At 40.4% G+C, this 13681-nt stretch overlaps 1 long non-coding RNA gene across 1 annotated transcript; it reads right to left on the bottom strand.

The window, feature by feature from the left end:
• Positions 1-267: 267 nt before the first annotated feature.
• Positions 268-10061, bottom strand: LOC139082359 (uncharacterized). Its single transcript, XR_011538272.1, has 4 exons — positions 9813-10061; positions 1524-1648; positions 635-803; positions 268-504 (listed from the first exon to the last, which is right to left on the bottom strand). It is a non-coding gene; the product is annotated as an uncharacterized lncRNA (long non-coding RNA).
• Positions 10062-13681: the final 3620 nt, after the last annotated feature.

The raw sequence follows: 13681 nt of genomic DNA, 5'->3' as shown, positions 1-13681 counted from the left end.
TATTTGTTGATAAGTGAATGAGAGTTCACAGCCTTATGTGCATAGAGATGCCCAGCCCAGGCTAGCCCAGGGACCAGGGAGGGCTTTCTGGAGTAAGCAGCCTCTGAGGACCATCAGAAGGAAACCCCAGGCAGTTGTTCTGGCTCTCTTTCCCTCTATCCATTTATTGGTGCCTTTCAGACCACACACTTTGCTGAGTCCCCTTCTTGGCAAGGTGGTCCCACCAACATACTTCCAGCGCTTCTAGGAAATGACGGGCACTGCCTCTTACTTGATGCTGCTTTATTGAAAGATCCACAGGCCGCTTTACAAGCACTGGCAACGTTCACAATGGCATCTTGATATCTTGAGGGGCTTGTGGATAATTCCACCTTCACCCAAGACTTTCCCTGGACTCCTTTGATCCTTCTCTTTATTGGTGCCAGAGTTTGACCCATTTCTGGAGGACACAGATGTGCTGGATGGCTATCCTCTCTTTGCAAGGTGACATGGAAGGAACTTTCCCTGTGAGAGATAGAGCAGAGGTTCTTCTAGAGGGAGAGCACCCCCTCTAGGGAGGCTCTGAGGGGGTCTAGGTGGTGACTCCCTCCTGCAGACGGACTATCCCCTCTGCCAATCTGGAAGCAGGACTCACCTCCTGGGAACTACATGGAAAGGAAGATGTGAAACCCCTTCTTCCTTCTCCTAGGGGTCTGTATCTTTTGAATTTACTTTGTTGTGTCTGCTTCTTTTCTCTTCTTTGTTGAAAGCAAAAGGAAACAGGAACTTCACGCTTGTTTATTGAAAAAGGATTGTTGAAAGAACTAAAATGATAGTAAAAATGAACATATAATTGGAGAAATGGCTGATTCTAGGACTGGGGCGGGAAATATACAAGATGAGCCTAGTGCATCTTATAGTGCCCAAAGGTAAGAAATGCTTAGAAAAAACCCCCTGAAAAACAGACCCACATTGATAGGTACATAGCAAAGGGGCACAGGGGTCAACTGAAAGAGATGCCAATGGCCAAAGATGGAACAATTTGAGCCATAAAGTAAATAAAGTAGTATTAGATTATAACCCAAAGCATAAAATAACTATCCACGAGTCCACACTGATATAGGTAAATGATCGAATAAGTAAATAAATGAGGGAGAAGAGACAAATTTGCCATGCAGAAGAATTGCAAATAAGTTGTGCAGACACTCCATCCTAGAGAAGGGGAGCATAACTCCTCACTTCCTTAAGTGTGGGCTGCACATGGTGGTTTCCTGGCCAAAAAAAAAAAAAAAAAAAATGTAGACAGTACAGAAGGGGAAAAAAAGAGTAATTTTATAGTGGATAAACCTGACAAACATTACTTCAGCCAGGTGATCAAGGTCAATATCAATAATAATTAGTCATGTTCATCATATGCACCTTTGGTACAATGTAGTAAAAATGGCCTTTTACCTCTGTGATCTCCCCCCCCAAACCCATAACCCCACCCTAAATATGAGAAAAACATCGGACAAATTCCGATCGAGGGGCATCCTACAACATACCTGACCAGTACGCCTCAAAATGTCGTCTTTAAAAACAAGGAAAGTCTGAGAAACTGTCACAGCCAAGAAGAACCTAAAGAAACTTGACGACTAGATGTAATGACTGTGACGTCCTGGATGGGATCCTGTAACAGAAAAAGGACATTAGGTAAAAAAACTCAGGAAGTCTTAAAAAACTATGGACTTTATTTAATAATAATGTATCAATATTGGTTCATTAATTGTAACAAATGTACCATACAATGTAAGATGTTAATAGCAGGGTATACTGTGTGTGTGGGGAGCATATATGTGAACTCTGTATTATTTTCTCAATTTCTCTGTAAGTCTAAAACTGGGCTAAAAAAAGTCAAACTGAAAAGAAAAAGAGGAAAAAAGGCATAAAGACCTGCTATGGACATATAGGTGTGTAGAATTAAATGTGTGCACACATACATACACAAACATACACCGACCAACACCTTTGACAATCCACTAAAAATGAAGGCTAAGATACTGCATGGTTATTATCTTGTGTTTCCTGTTTCTCTTCCATTAGGGGGCGCTAGAGGGAGACCGTGGGGCTGGAGGAGGAAGAAGGGTATGCTCCTTCCTGTCTGCTTCCGCTTGGCTTCTGATCTGCTTCCTGTTCCTCTGAGCTACACTCTAGCAATGCTTTTCCATGTGGCTAGGGGCAATTCCTTCCCATAGTCAGAATTGAATCCAGTTTGCAATTTCTCTGACGTTTTCAAATATTGTGCTCCCTTTCAGAGTCACCAGCACCAGCCACCCCTCCTTTTTATTTATGTATTTATTTGTTTACTTTTCACACTTCTCCAACAGATTTATTATTATTCTTTTGAAAGGAATGGATTTGAGGCGAAAAAACATGGGGCAGAGAGGTATGGAATATAAAATAAATACAAATGTAAGCTGTTTTGCTAATTATTTTATAACCATAAGAAATTAGTACAGAGAATGCCCTGTACAAAACAACACAATAAAGGTTCAAAGATCAAGGTTGTTCCCTTAGGCGAGGCTGAAGACTTCATTTTCTGGTATTTGGAATTTAGGCTGCAGTCCTTGTTTTTGATGGGTCACTGGGTACGTGGCACAGTCCATGCTTCTAACCAGATTTGAACAGAAGAAGTGGCCACTTGGCCCAGGTAGAAGTAGATGAAGTGTTTGGTTTCATGTATCACATAGCTACTGAAGTTCCTCCCCATGGTTCAGTGCTGTACTTCTTGTCAAATTCCTTCTCGATCTGGGCTGCAGTGTCCTTCTCTAGGTTATATTTCTCAAATGCCTGAGTAGTACACTCCACTGAGTCCTGTTGCATCTCCTCCAACATAGCCACATTTTTTTTTTTTTTCCGGATGTACATCATATTTCGAATTCTGTGTACATTACATCGTGTTCACCACCCGAACACTAATTATAGTGCATCCCTTCACATGTGAACCTAATCACCCCTTTTCTCTCCCCCCTCCCTCCTTCCCCAATGGTAACCACCAGTCCAATCTCCAATGCTATGTGTATTTTTTTGGCATTGTTTTTATCTTCTACTTATGATTGAGATCATATGATATTTGACTTTCTCCCTCTGACTTATTTCAGTCAGCATAATACCCTCAAGGTCCATCCATGTTGTCACAAATGGCCAGATTTCGTCATTTCTTATGGCTGAGTAGTAGTCCATCATGTATAAATATCACATCTTCATCCATTCATCCTTTGATGGGCACCTAGGTTGCTTCCAAGTCTTGGCTATTGTGTATAATGCTGCAATGAACCTAGGGGTGCAAGTATCTTTATGCCTTTGTGTTTTCAAGTTCTTTGGATAAACACCCAGCAGTGGAATAGCTGGATCATATGGTAGATCCATCCTTAATTTTCTGAGGATACTCCATACTGTTTTCTATAGTGACTGCACCAGTTTGCACTGCCACCAGCAGTGAACAAGGGTTCCCTTCTCTCCACATCCTCTCCAACATTTGTTGTTTCCTGTCTTGTTAATTATAGCCATTCTGACCAGAGTGAGGTGATACCTCATTGTAGTTTTGATTTGCATTTCCCTGATAGCTAATGATGTTGAGCATCCTATCATATGCCTGTTGTCCATCTGTATATCTTCGTTAGAGAAATCTCTGTTCAGTTCTTTTGACCATTTTCTAATTGGATTGTTGGTTTTTTTGTTGTTGAGCTGTATTAGTTCTTTGTATATTTTGGATATTAACCCCTTATCTGATATATGGTTTGCAAATATCTTCTCCCAATTGTTAGGTTGTCTTTTCGTTTTGTTGATGGTTTCCTTTGCTGTGCAGAAGCTTTTTAGTTTGATGTAGTCCCGTTTGTTCATTTTTTTTCTTGTTTCCCTTGCCCAGTCATACATGTGACTTGAAAATATGCTGCTCAGACCAATGTCATAGAGCGTACTGCCTATGTTTTCTTCTAGAAGTCTCATGGTTTCGGGTCTTACATTCAAGTCTTTAATCCATTTTGAGTTGATTCTTGTGCATGGTGTAAGGGAATGGTCTACTTTCATTCTTTTGCGTGTGGCTGTCCAGTTTTCCCAACACCATTTATTGAAGAGACTCTCCTTTCTCCATTGTATGCTCTTGGCTCCCTTGTCGAATATTAGCTGTCCATAAATGTGTGGGTTTACTTCTGGCCTCTCAATTTTGTTCCATTGATGTGTGTGTCTGTTTTTGTGCCAGTACCATGCTGTTTTGGTTACTCTGGCTTTGTAGTATAATTTGAAATCAGGGAGTGTGATACCTCCAGTTTTGTTCTGTTTTCTCAGGAATCCTTTGGGTATTCGGGGTCTTTTCTTGTTCCATATAAATTTTAGGATTCTTTGTTCTATTTCTGTAAAGAATGTTGTTGGAACTTTGATAGCGATTGCATTGAATCTATAGATTGCTTTAGGAAGTATGGACATTTTAACAATGTTAATTCTTCTAATCCAAGAGCACGGAATATCTTTCCATTTCTTTGTGTCTTCTTCGATTTCTTTCAACAGTGTTTTATAGTTTTTGGTGTACAGATCTTTCACCTCTTTGGTTAAGTTTATTCCCAGGTATTTTATTCTTTTTGTTGCAATTGTAAATGGGATTGTATTCTTTTTTTTTTTTTTTAAAGATTTTATTTTTTTCCTTTTTCTCCCTAAAGCCCCCCCCCCCCCCGGTACATAGTTGTATATTCTTCATTGTGGGTCCTTCTAGTTGTGGCATGTGGGACGCTGCCTCAGCGTGGTTTGATGAGCACTGCCATGTCCGCGCCCAGGACTCGAACCAACGAAACACTGGGCCGCCTGCAGCGGAGCGCGTGAACTTAACCACTCGGCCACGGGGCCAGCCCCAATGGGATTGTATTCTTAATTTCTCTTTCTGCTACTTCGTTGTTAGTGTATAGAAACACAACCGATTTTTGTACACTGATTTTGCATCCCACAACTTGACTGTATTCCTTTATTATTTCTAAAAGTTTTTTAGTGGACTCTTTAGGGTTTTCTAGATATAAAATCATGTCATCTGCAAAGAGTGACAGTTTCACTTCTTCTTTTCCAATGTGGATCCCTTTTATTTCTTTTTCTTGCCTGATAGCTCTGGCTAGGACTTCCAATACTATGTTAAAAAAGAGTGGTGACAGTGAGCATCCTTGTCTGGTTCCTGTTCTTAGAGGGATAGCTTTCAGTTTTTCTCCATTAAGAATGATATTTGCTGTGGGTTTGTCATATATGGCCTTTATTATGTTGAGGTATTTTCCTCTATACCCAATTTATTTAGAGTTTTTATCATAAATGGATGCTGTATCTTGTCAAATGCTTTCTCCGTATCTATTGAGATGATCATGTGATTTTTATTCTTCATTTTGTTAATGTGGTGTATCACGTTGATAGATTTGTGGATGTTGAACCATCCCTGCATCCCCGGAATGAAACCCACTTGATCATGATGTATGATCTTTTTAATGTATTGTTGTATTCGATTTGCTAGTATTTTGTTGAGGATTTTTGCATCGATGTTCATCAGTGATATTGGCCTGTAATTTTCTTTTTTTGTGTTGTCCTTGTCTGGTTTTGGTATCAGGATAATGTTTGCTTCGTAGAAGGAGTTAGGAAGCCTCCCCTCCTCTTCAATTTTTTGCAAGAGTTTGAGAAGGATAGGTATTAAGTCTTCTTTGAATGTTTGGTAGAATTCACCAGGGAAGCCATCTGGTCCTGGACTTTTATTTTTGGGGAGGTTTTTGATTGCTGTTTCTATCTCCTTACTGGTGTCGGTCTATTCAAATTTTCTACATCTTCCTGGTCCAGTTTTGGAAGGTTGTATGTTTCTAAAAATTTATCCATTTCTTCTAGATTATCCAATTTGTTGGTGTATAGCTTTTCATAGTATTCTCTTATTATCTTTTGTATATCTGAGGTGTCCATTGTAATCTCTCCTCTTTCATTTCTGATTTTATTTATTTGAGCCGTCTCTCTTTTTTTCTTGGTGAGTCTAGCTAAGGGTTTGTCAATTTTGTTTATCTTTTTGAAGAACCAGCTCTTGGTTTCATTAACTTTTCGATTGCTTTTTTTTTAGTCTTGATTTCGTTTATTTCTGCTCTGATTTTTATTATTTCCTTCCTTCTGCTGATTTTGGCCTTTGTTTGTTGTTCTTTTTCCAGTACCTTTAGGTGTGCTTTTAGATTGTCTATTTGGGATTTTTCTTCTTTGTTAAGGTAGGCCTGAATTGCTATAAACTTCCCTCGTAGAACCACTTTTGCTATATCCCACAGATTTTGGCATGTCGTGTTTTCATTTTCATTTGTCTCCAGGAATTTTTTGATTTCTTCCTTGATTTCTTCATTGACCCAATCATTGTTCAGTAGCATTTTGTTCAATCTCCACATTTTCGTGGGTTTTCTGGTTTTCTGTCTGTAGTTGATTTCCAGTTTCATACCTGTGTGGTCAGAAAACATGCATGGTATTATTTTGATCTTCTTAAATTTATTGAGACTTGTTTTGTGGCCTAATATGTGATCAATCCTGGAGAATGTTCCATGGGCATTTGAAAAGAATGTGTATTCTGTGGTTTTTGGATGGAATGTTCTGTATATATCTTCTAAGTCCATCTGGTCTAATGTGTCCTTTAAGGCCAGCATTTCCTTATTGATCTTCTGTTTGGATGATCTATCCATTGGTGTAAGTGGAGTGTTAAAGTCCCCTACTATTATTGTGTTACTGTCTATTTCTCCTCTTATGTCTGTTAATAATTGCTTTATATATTTAGGTGCTCCTATGTTGGGTACATAGATATTTACAAGTGTTATATTTTCTTGTTAGATTGTTCCCTTTATCATTATGTAGTGCCTGTCTTTGTCTCTTATTACAGTTTTTGATTTAAAGTCTATTTTGTCTCATAAGTATTGCTACCCCTGCTTTCTTTTCTATTTGTGTGGAATATCATTTTCTGCCCTTTCACTTTCAGTATGTGAGTGTCTGTAGGTCTGAAGTGTGTCTCTTGTATGCAGCATATACATGGGTCTTGTTTTTTTATCCAGCTGGCCACCCTGTGACATTTGATTGCAGCATTTAGTCCATTGACATTTAAAGTAGCTATTGATAAATATGTATTTATTGTCATTTTGTCACTTTTTCTTTTTTCTGGGTGTCTTAGTAGTTCTTCCCTGTTCCTTTCTTTTTCTCTTGCTTTCTTCCCTTGTGGTTTGTTGGCTATCTTTAGTAATATGTTTGATTTCTTTTGTCTTCTTTTCCTGCTTGTTGTAGGTTTCCGATTTGTGATTACCATGAGGATCCTTTTTAATATACTATGCATATAACAGTCTATATTATGTAGATAGACTCTTTAGCTTCACCTCTTTCTAAAAGCTCTACTTTTTCACTCCTCTCCTCCCACAGTATACACTTTTCATATCATAGATGGTCTTTTGTTTAGTGTGTGTCTATCCATTACCCTCTTATCACTGAAATAGGTGATTTTAGTACATTTGTCTTTTAACCTTCATATATTATCTTCACAGGTAGTTGATCTGCTGTCTTTACCATATTTTTACCTAACAAGTGATTTTATTGCCTGGCTTTTTTGTTGTCGTTTTGTTTTTTTTGATAATTTTTTTTTATCTGTATTTGTGGTCATTGCTTTCCCACTTAAATAAGTCCCTTCAGCATTTCTTGCAGAACTGGTTTCCTGGTGATAAACTCCTTTAATTTTTGCTTGTCTGAGAAGCTCTTTATCTCTCCATCCGTTCTGAATGACAACCTTGATGGACAGAGTATTCTTGGCTGTAGGTTTTGTCTTTTTAGCACTTTGAATATGGCATGCCATTCTCTTCTTGCCTGTAGGGTCTCGGCTGAGAAGTCCGCTGATAGCCTGATGGGCTTCCCTTTATATGTCACTTGTGGCCTTTCTCTTGCTGCTTTTAGGATTCTCTCTTTGTCTTTAATTTTAGACATTTTGATTATAATATGTCTTGGTGTGGGCCTCGTTGGGCTTCTCTTGTTTGGAGCTCTCTGTTCTTCCTGAGCTTGGATGTCTGTTTCCTTCCTCAGGTTAGGAAAATTTTCCTCTATTATTTTGACAAATAAATTTTCTGCCCCCTTGTCTCTCTTTTCTTCTGGGACCCCTATAATCCGAATGTTAGCACGCTTGATATTGTCCCAGAGTTCCCTTACACTGCTCTCATTCTATCTAATTCTTTTTTCTCTTTTCTGTTCTGCTTGGGTGATTTCCTCTAATCTTTTGTCTAGCTCGCTGATCCGTTCTTCTCCTTCCTCTACTCTGCTCTTGAGTCCCTCTAGTGAATTTCTCATTTCGAGTATTGTATTCTTCATTTCTGATTTTTTTTTTATGTCTTCCAGTTCTTTGCCAATGTGCTCACTGTGTTCATCCATTCTTCGCTGCATATCTCTGAGCATCCTCATGATATTTTGTTTGAATCCTTTGTCAAGTAGGTTGCTAGTTTCTGTTGCACTTGGTTCTTTTTCTGGGGTTTTGTACTGTTCCCTTGCTAGGAAAGTATCCCTTTGCCTCCTCATTATGCCTCTTTGTGCTATTTTCTTTGTAGTAGGTGAGTTGACTAAATCTCCTGATCTTGGAGAAGTGACCTTATGTATGAGTTGCCTTATGAGGCCCAGCAGTGTTTTTCCCTCTCATCACCAGTCCATAAGAACCAGGAGTGACCCCTTTGTGGGCTACTTGTGTCCTTCTGCTGTGGCAGAGTTGCTCCCACTGCAGGTACCCAAGGAGTCTGATCTTTCCTTCCCTGGCCAGCTGTTTGTAAATCCAGTTTGGGGGACCTTAGCACCATTGGCTACAGAGTCTATCAGCACATTCTTATTGCAATTGTCCTCTTAATTGGGTTGGTACCCCACTGTAGCTGGTTGCTAGGCTCAGGGGCGTACAGCTGTGATAGGCCTGAGGCCAACAAGGCTTTTGTCAGTTCTCTTAGGAGTGCAGCTGCTGGGGCTAGCCCTTGGCATGGGGGCACTCAATTGTTTCAGGCTTTGGAAGGTGGGACTGATCCTGTTTATGGCTATTTGTGAAACACAAGTCTTCTGCCGCTGATAAGCCTCACCCCTCCACAGGACCACATACACTGTCAACACAGTCCTGGTCCGTGCACACTCCTCAACCCCCTGGAGCGTACCCCAACACCACACTGCAGAGGCCTCCACCTTTTCCCCAATGCCCCCCACAGTTCACTTGGTCCTCACACAGGCCCTGCCCCACAGAGGCAGACACCCTTGCCTGCCTGTAGAGGATCAAGGGACCCAGTCAATGCAGGCTGAAAAGTAGCCTGAGGGCTTGCTGTTAGGTGGGGCCAGTCCCTAGGGCGGGTAGCCTGCCCTGGCTGAACTGGATTAAATCTGTGCTCTAGTGGGTGTGGCAGACCCCTGGGCTAACTGCCCAAGGGACGCACCTCAATGGCCCCCACCAGTATCCGTATCAGCACGCCTGGTCCAGCTCAGAACAATGGCCCCCACCAATGTCTCAGTCTCTGGAGAGGTCCCTCCTCTCACCAAGATGCCCCCAGAGCCCACCAGGTGAGTCTCGTTTCACCAAAGGATAGTCAGCCTTCTCTCTGGTGATTTTAGGTTGCTGCAATGAGTGAGTTTGTGCGTGGGCCCTTTAAGACCCGGGTCTTTTCGGCTTTCGGAGATAGCTTTTCTGGGGGTGTCCTCACTGCAGTTAACAGACAGCAAAGGCAGACAGTAAGACCCGGGTCTCAGTTGGGCTGAGTCCGAAAGATGCTTATAGCAGTATCGCCCCAGCTCCGGACCTCACTCTTCCAGGGAGGGCTGCGTACCTTAGGTTGGCTCCCGCCTGGCCAGCTGAGAAGCTCCGCTGCTCCCAAAGGTGGCTTTTTTCCTCTCTGGTCGGAATTACTGCCTCTTCTGCCTTCATCAGGAGTGTCTCTTGTCATGGGAGTTCTTTTTATCCAGTTTCCAGTTTTCAATCCAGGGTAATTCTTCCAAAAATTGTTGCAACCTGGTTGTGTTCCTGGGAGGAGGCGAGTTCAACGTCTGCTCACGCCGCCATCTTCCTTTCAGCCTCTGGTAGCCGCATTTTTGATGGTGGCCTTTCAGTCCTATGAGGTTTCCATGGAGCAGTGGCCAGGGGGTGGGAGCTGCCCCACACCTCATTTTTAGAAGTGTCTCCTTTTCAGGTCTCAGGTCCATGGGACTCCTTTCAACTCCTCTCACCAACGCCAGCTGAGGAGCACTCCCTCTTCACATCTCTAAGTTTCAGCTCTGCAGGGTCCCTCCTCCAAGCTTCTAAGTTTTAATAATTCCAACCTCTTCTTTGCTCCTCAGCCCTAGGAGGGTTAGCTGTTTCCTGCCATTGCTACCTCTGTGCTGGAGTCAGCCCATATTGGCTTGCAAGAACCGATTGTTAAATTTTCAGGAATTTTGCAAGTCAGTTGTTAAACCATTGGTAGCTGGAAATCTGCTATGGTAGAAGTATTTACACCTTGGAAATTGGCAAATGCTACAGATCAAGTTTCCCCAACCAAAGAGCTGGTTATAAACACTTAGCAGCCCACCACTGCTTCAGAGTTCTCTTTTTACTCCTTCGGTTACCCAGTTAATAACTTTATACCTAGTTAAGAATCCTTTAGATTTTTTTCTCTCTATTCAATTAACCAGTGTGGTTTCTGTATCCCGAATGGACCCTGAATGATACACAACCTTGTGGAGTTTTGCATCTATCAAACTCAATTATACTCCAGGAAAACTGGTAAGTGTGTGTAATTTTTTTTAAACAAATATCGTTTGTAAAAATTGCCTGACACCTAGGATTTTATAAATATTCCATTAATATTAGTTGTGTTACTAACATTAGTTAACATCCGTAACATGAGTTGATGATGGTTCAGAGTCTCCAGTCATCATGTGGAAGGTTATCTTGCCTGTTTCAGGATGTGGTTTGTAATTCTTTTTTCTGTATAGAAGGGAATGAGATATAGTCACTAACTATGTTTTTGCTGAGCGAGGAGGATAGCATCTTTCTTGAAAAAAACACAAATAAATCAAATCCTGTTTTAAACATGTTGGGGTACTTTGTGTCATAAGGAATCCTATGATAAATCTTTTGTAAAAGAAACAACCGTTCCCTATTCTGGCACTGGTATAGATTTGGTTTCACATGTCAGGTTTCCAAAAAAAGCAAGGTATATTTGATAGCTCTGATTCCTTAAGATACATACTTTGGCTCTCGAGAACTCTATGCTCTCTGTTAAGGCTTTTGATCTCCATTTTGACTGCATAATTTTGCTTATTAGACTTGGAGAAACCTCTTGTTGGTTCTCCAAAGCTTTGATCCTGCTCATCATGTCTCTGAGGTTCTGCAAGGTTACATTCTGAAAAGAGATGCCAACACTCTAACACAATCATCAAAATAACTTGTAAGAAAAGCAAACTTTTCACACAAATCCTATATTTAAAGATGCCTTCATTCCAATAACATTCATTAAGCGACCATCTGTTTGCCTTTGATTATCATCTGGACCACTAATAAGCGAGTTTAATCTGAGCAGTGTTATTTGCACGCTACTTCTAAATTTAGTGCTTTTCAAAGAAGTCCGCAAAGCTGGCCTCCAGGAAATATTGGCTTTGATGTAACATCTGGTTTTCAGGGAGTTTCTGTGTTGTGCCCAACTTAGTGGGGAGGTGGACCAAAGGGCCAAGAGAAGCCAAGGGATTTGCCCAGAGTCTTGTAAATAGTTAATGACTTACCTGGATTACCTGCGGTTTCTGTCTGTGGCTAAAATCCTAGCCTGTGTATTTCTATTCTACATGTTGTATAGATACAGTATATGTAGACATGGCCACCCTCCCCAAATATTCACAAATAGATAAGTGTGTGGATCTGTGAGACCGTAGATTTATTTTTTTGCATCTTTCTTTTTGGTATTTCCTCTCTATATTTTGTGGAGAAAAGAAATTTCCCTGCATTACCCTCCCCTTCATTAAAAATTTTTTTTGAAATAAGAGTAAACTGTTATTGCCTGCAGAAACATCTCTGCAAGTGAACTGATCTTTTTCTTTGTAAGGGATACGGAGGGTTAAATTGAAGGGGCAACTCACTTGATTTGGGGACAACTGGGCAGTATCATCAACAGGTGTCATCAGCATCAACCTTTTTTCCTTCTCAATTGCTTTCTCCATTTTTTCCTCCTTTCTCCACCCCTGGGCTGGAGATCACAGAGCTGTCATACAGCTGCAATACTTGTACTGCATGATTATAAAGAAAGTTCGAGATTGTGATGCTTTTGTTATAAAAGAAATTCTTCAATTTGTTACTTTACTGGGTCAATATGTTTTATAATCAACATGTGATTTTAATATCGTTATACTAATTATAACATAATATATTCAATCTAATTAGTGCTTTTAGCTTTAAAGGTATTTTCACACTTATGGTTTAATTTGATCTTCTCAGGTTTTTATTATAAAATAATTTGCGTATTATGTTTGCTGAGAATTATTTTCTCATCACCTAAAGGAACCCTCCAATTTTTGTATAGCCAAGCATATCTTAATATCTTATAAATTAAGGAAATTAAAATTGTAACCTGACAAATTTGGGTTTAAGTGTCAGCTCTTACTGGCTGTGTGACATTGGGCAAATCATTAGATCTTTCTAAGCTTCAGTGTCCTATCTCATAACATTCAAAGAACGAAATGAGATTATATGTAAAGCTATTAGTATGGTCTCTGATACACATTAAAAGGTCAGGAAATAGTCCTCAATTTTCTTTCTTGTTCTTTTTTTTCTTCTATAAAGTACATTAGTGTCCTGTGCTTGGTTCCTGTCTGACTCTTAGAGATTTTATGAAAATTAGTCACATAGTGGAGTGAGAGGGATCTTGGAAATCTTAGAAAGCTTAATTAGAAAATGAAATGAAATGATGTGCTAGAGACTGTTGTATTTGGCTGGACAAGTCCCATTCTCTCTGCTTTGGGTGATGCCACCCCAAAATTCCCTTTAAGGGTGTTCTTTTTGCTCTTTTCTCTGTAGTCTTGGGAGTACTGTGAGAAAAGTGACATGCCCTCCCTTAGCGCAGGGCTGGGCATGAGACCCAGACATTGCAATTGTGCTGCCTCTCCTGGGACTTTGAATCCTGGTGAAATGACACAACGGCAGGAAAACGGTTGAAGTCACTTGAGACCCTGAAGTGACTACCTATCGGAGAGGTCATGTAGTACACTGAGTGGCTAACAGCAGAGACTCAGGAGCCAGATAACCTGGATTCGAACTCCTTACCAGCTAAGTAACCATAGCTAGAGCAAGTTTCTTAACTTCTTTATACTTCAGTTTCCTTCTCTTGAAAATGGAATCATTAATAGTACCTAACTCACAGGGTTCTTGTGAGAATAAGTAAGTTAGACTATCCAAGGGGTTTAGGATGTGCCTGGTATATATTAAACGCAGCATATGTTATAACTGCAGCTGCCAGTACTGGTACTGCCATTACTCTGTTCTTACCTTGAGACACCAGACCTATCTTAGTTGCTGTTCTTCACTGGTCTGGTTCTCCAACCTTCCCTTTGATTCTGAGAGCTACTCAATATTCATTTTATAAACTTTTTTACTGCCTAAGGTAGCCAGAATTGGTTTCTGTTACTTGAAATCATGTGATCTTAAGCAATAAGAATCAGTCTGAGAAACCAT

The sequence above is a fragment of the Equus przewalskii genome, chromosome 3, assembly GCF_037783145.1.
Source record: "Equus przewalskii isolate Varuska chromosome 3, EquPr2, whole genome shotgun sequence".
Classification (NCBI taxonomy): Eukaryota; Metazoa; Chordata; class Mammalia; order Perissodactyla; family Equidae; genus Equus; species Equus przewalskii.
This window is presented reverse-complemented; position numbering and strand designations above follow the sequence as displayed.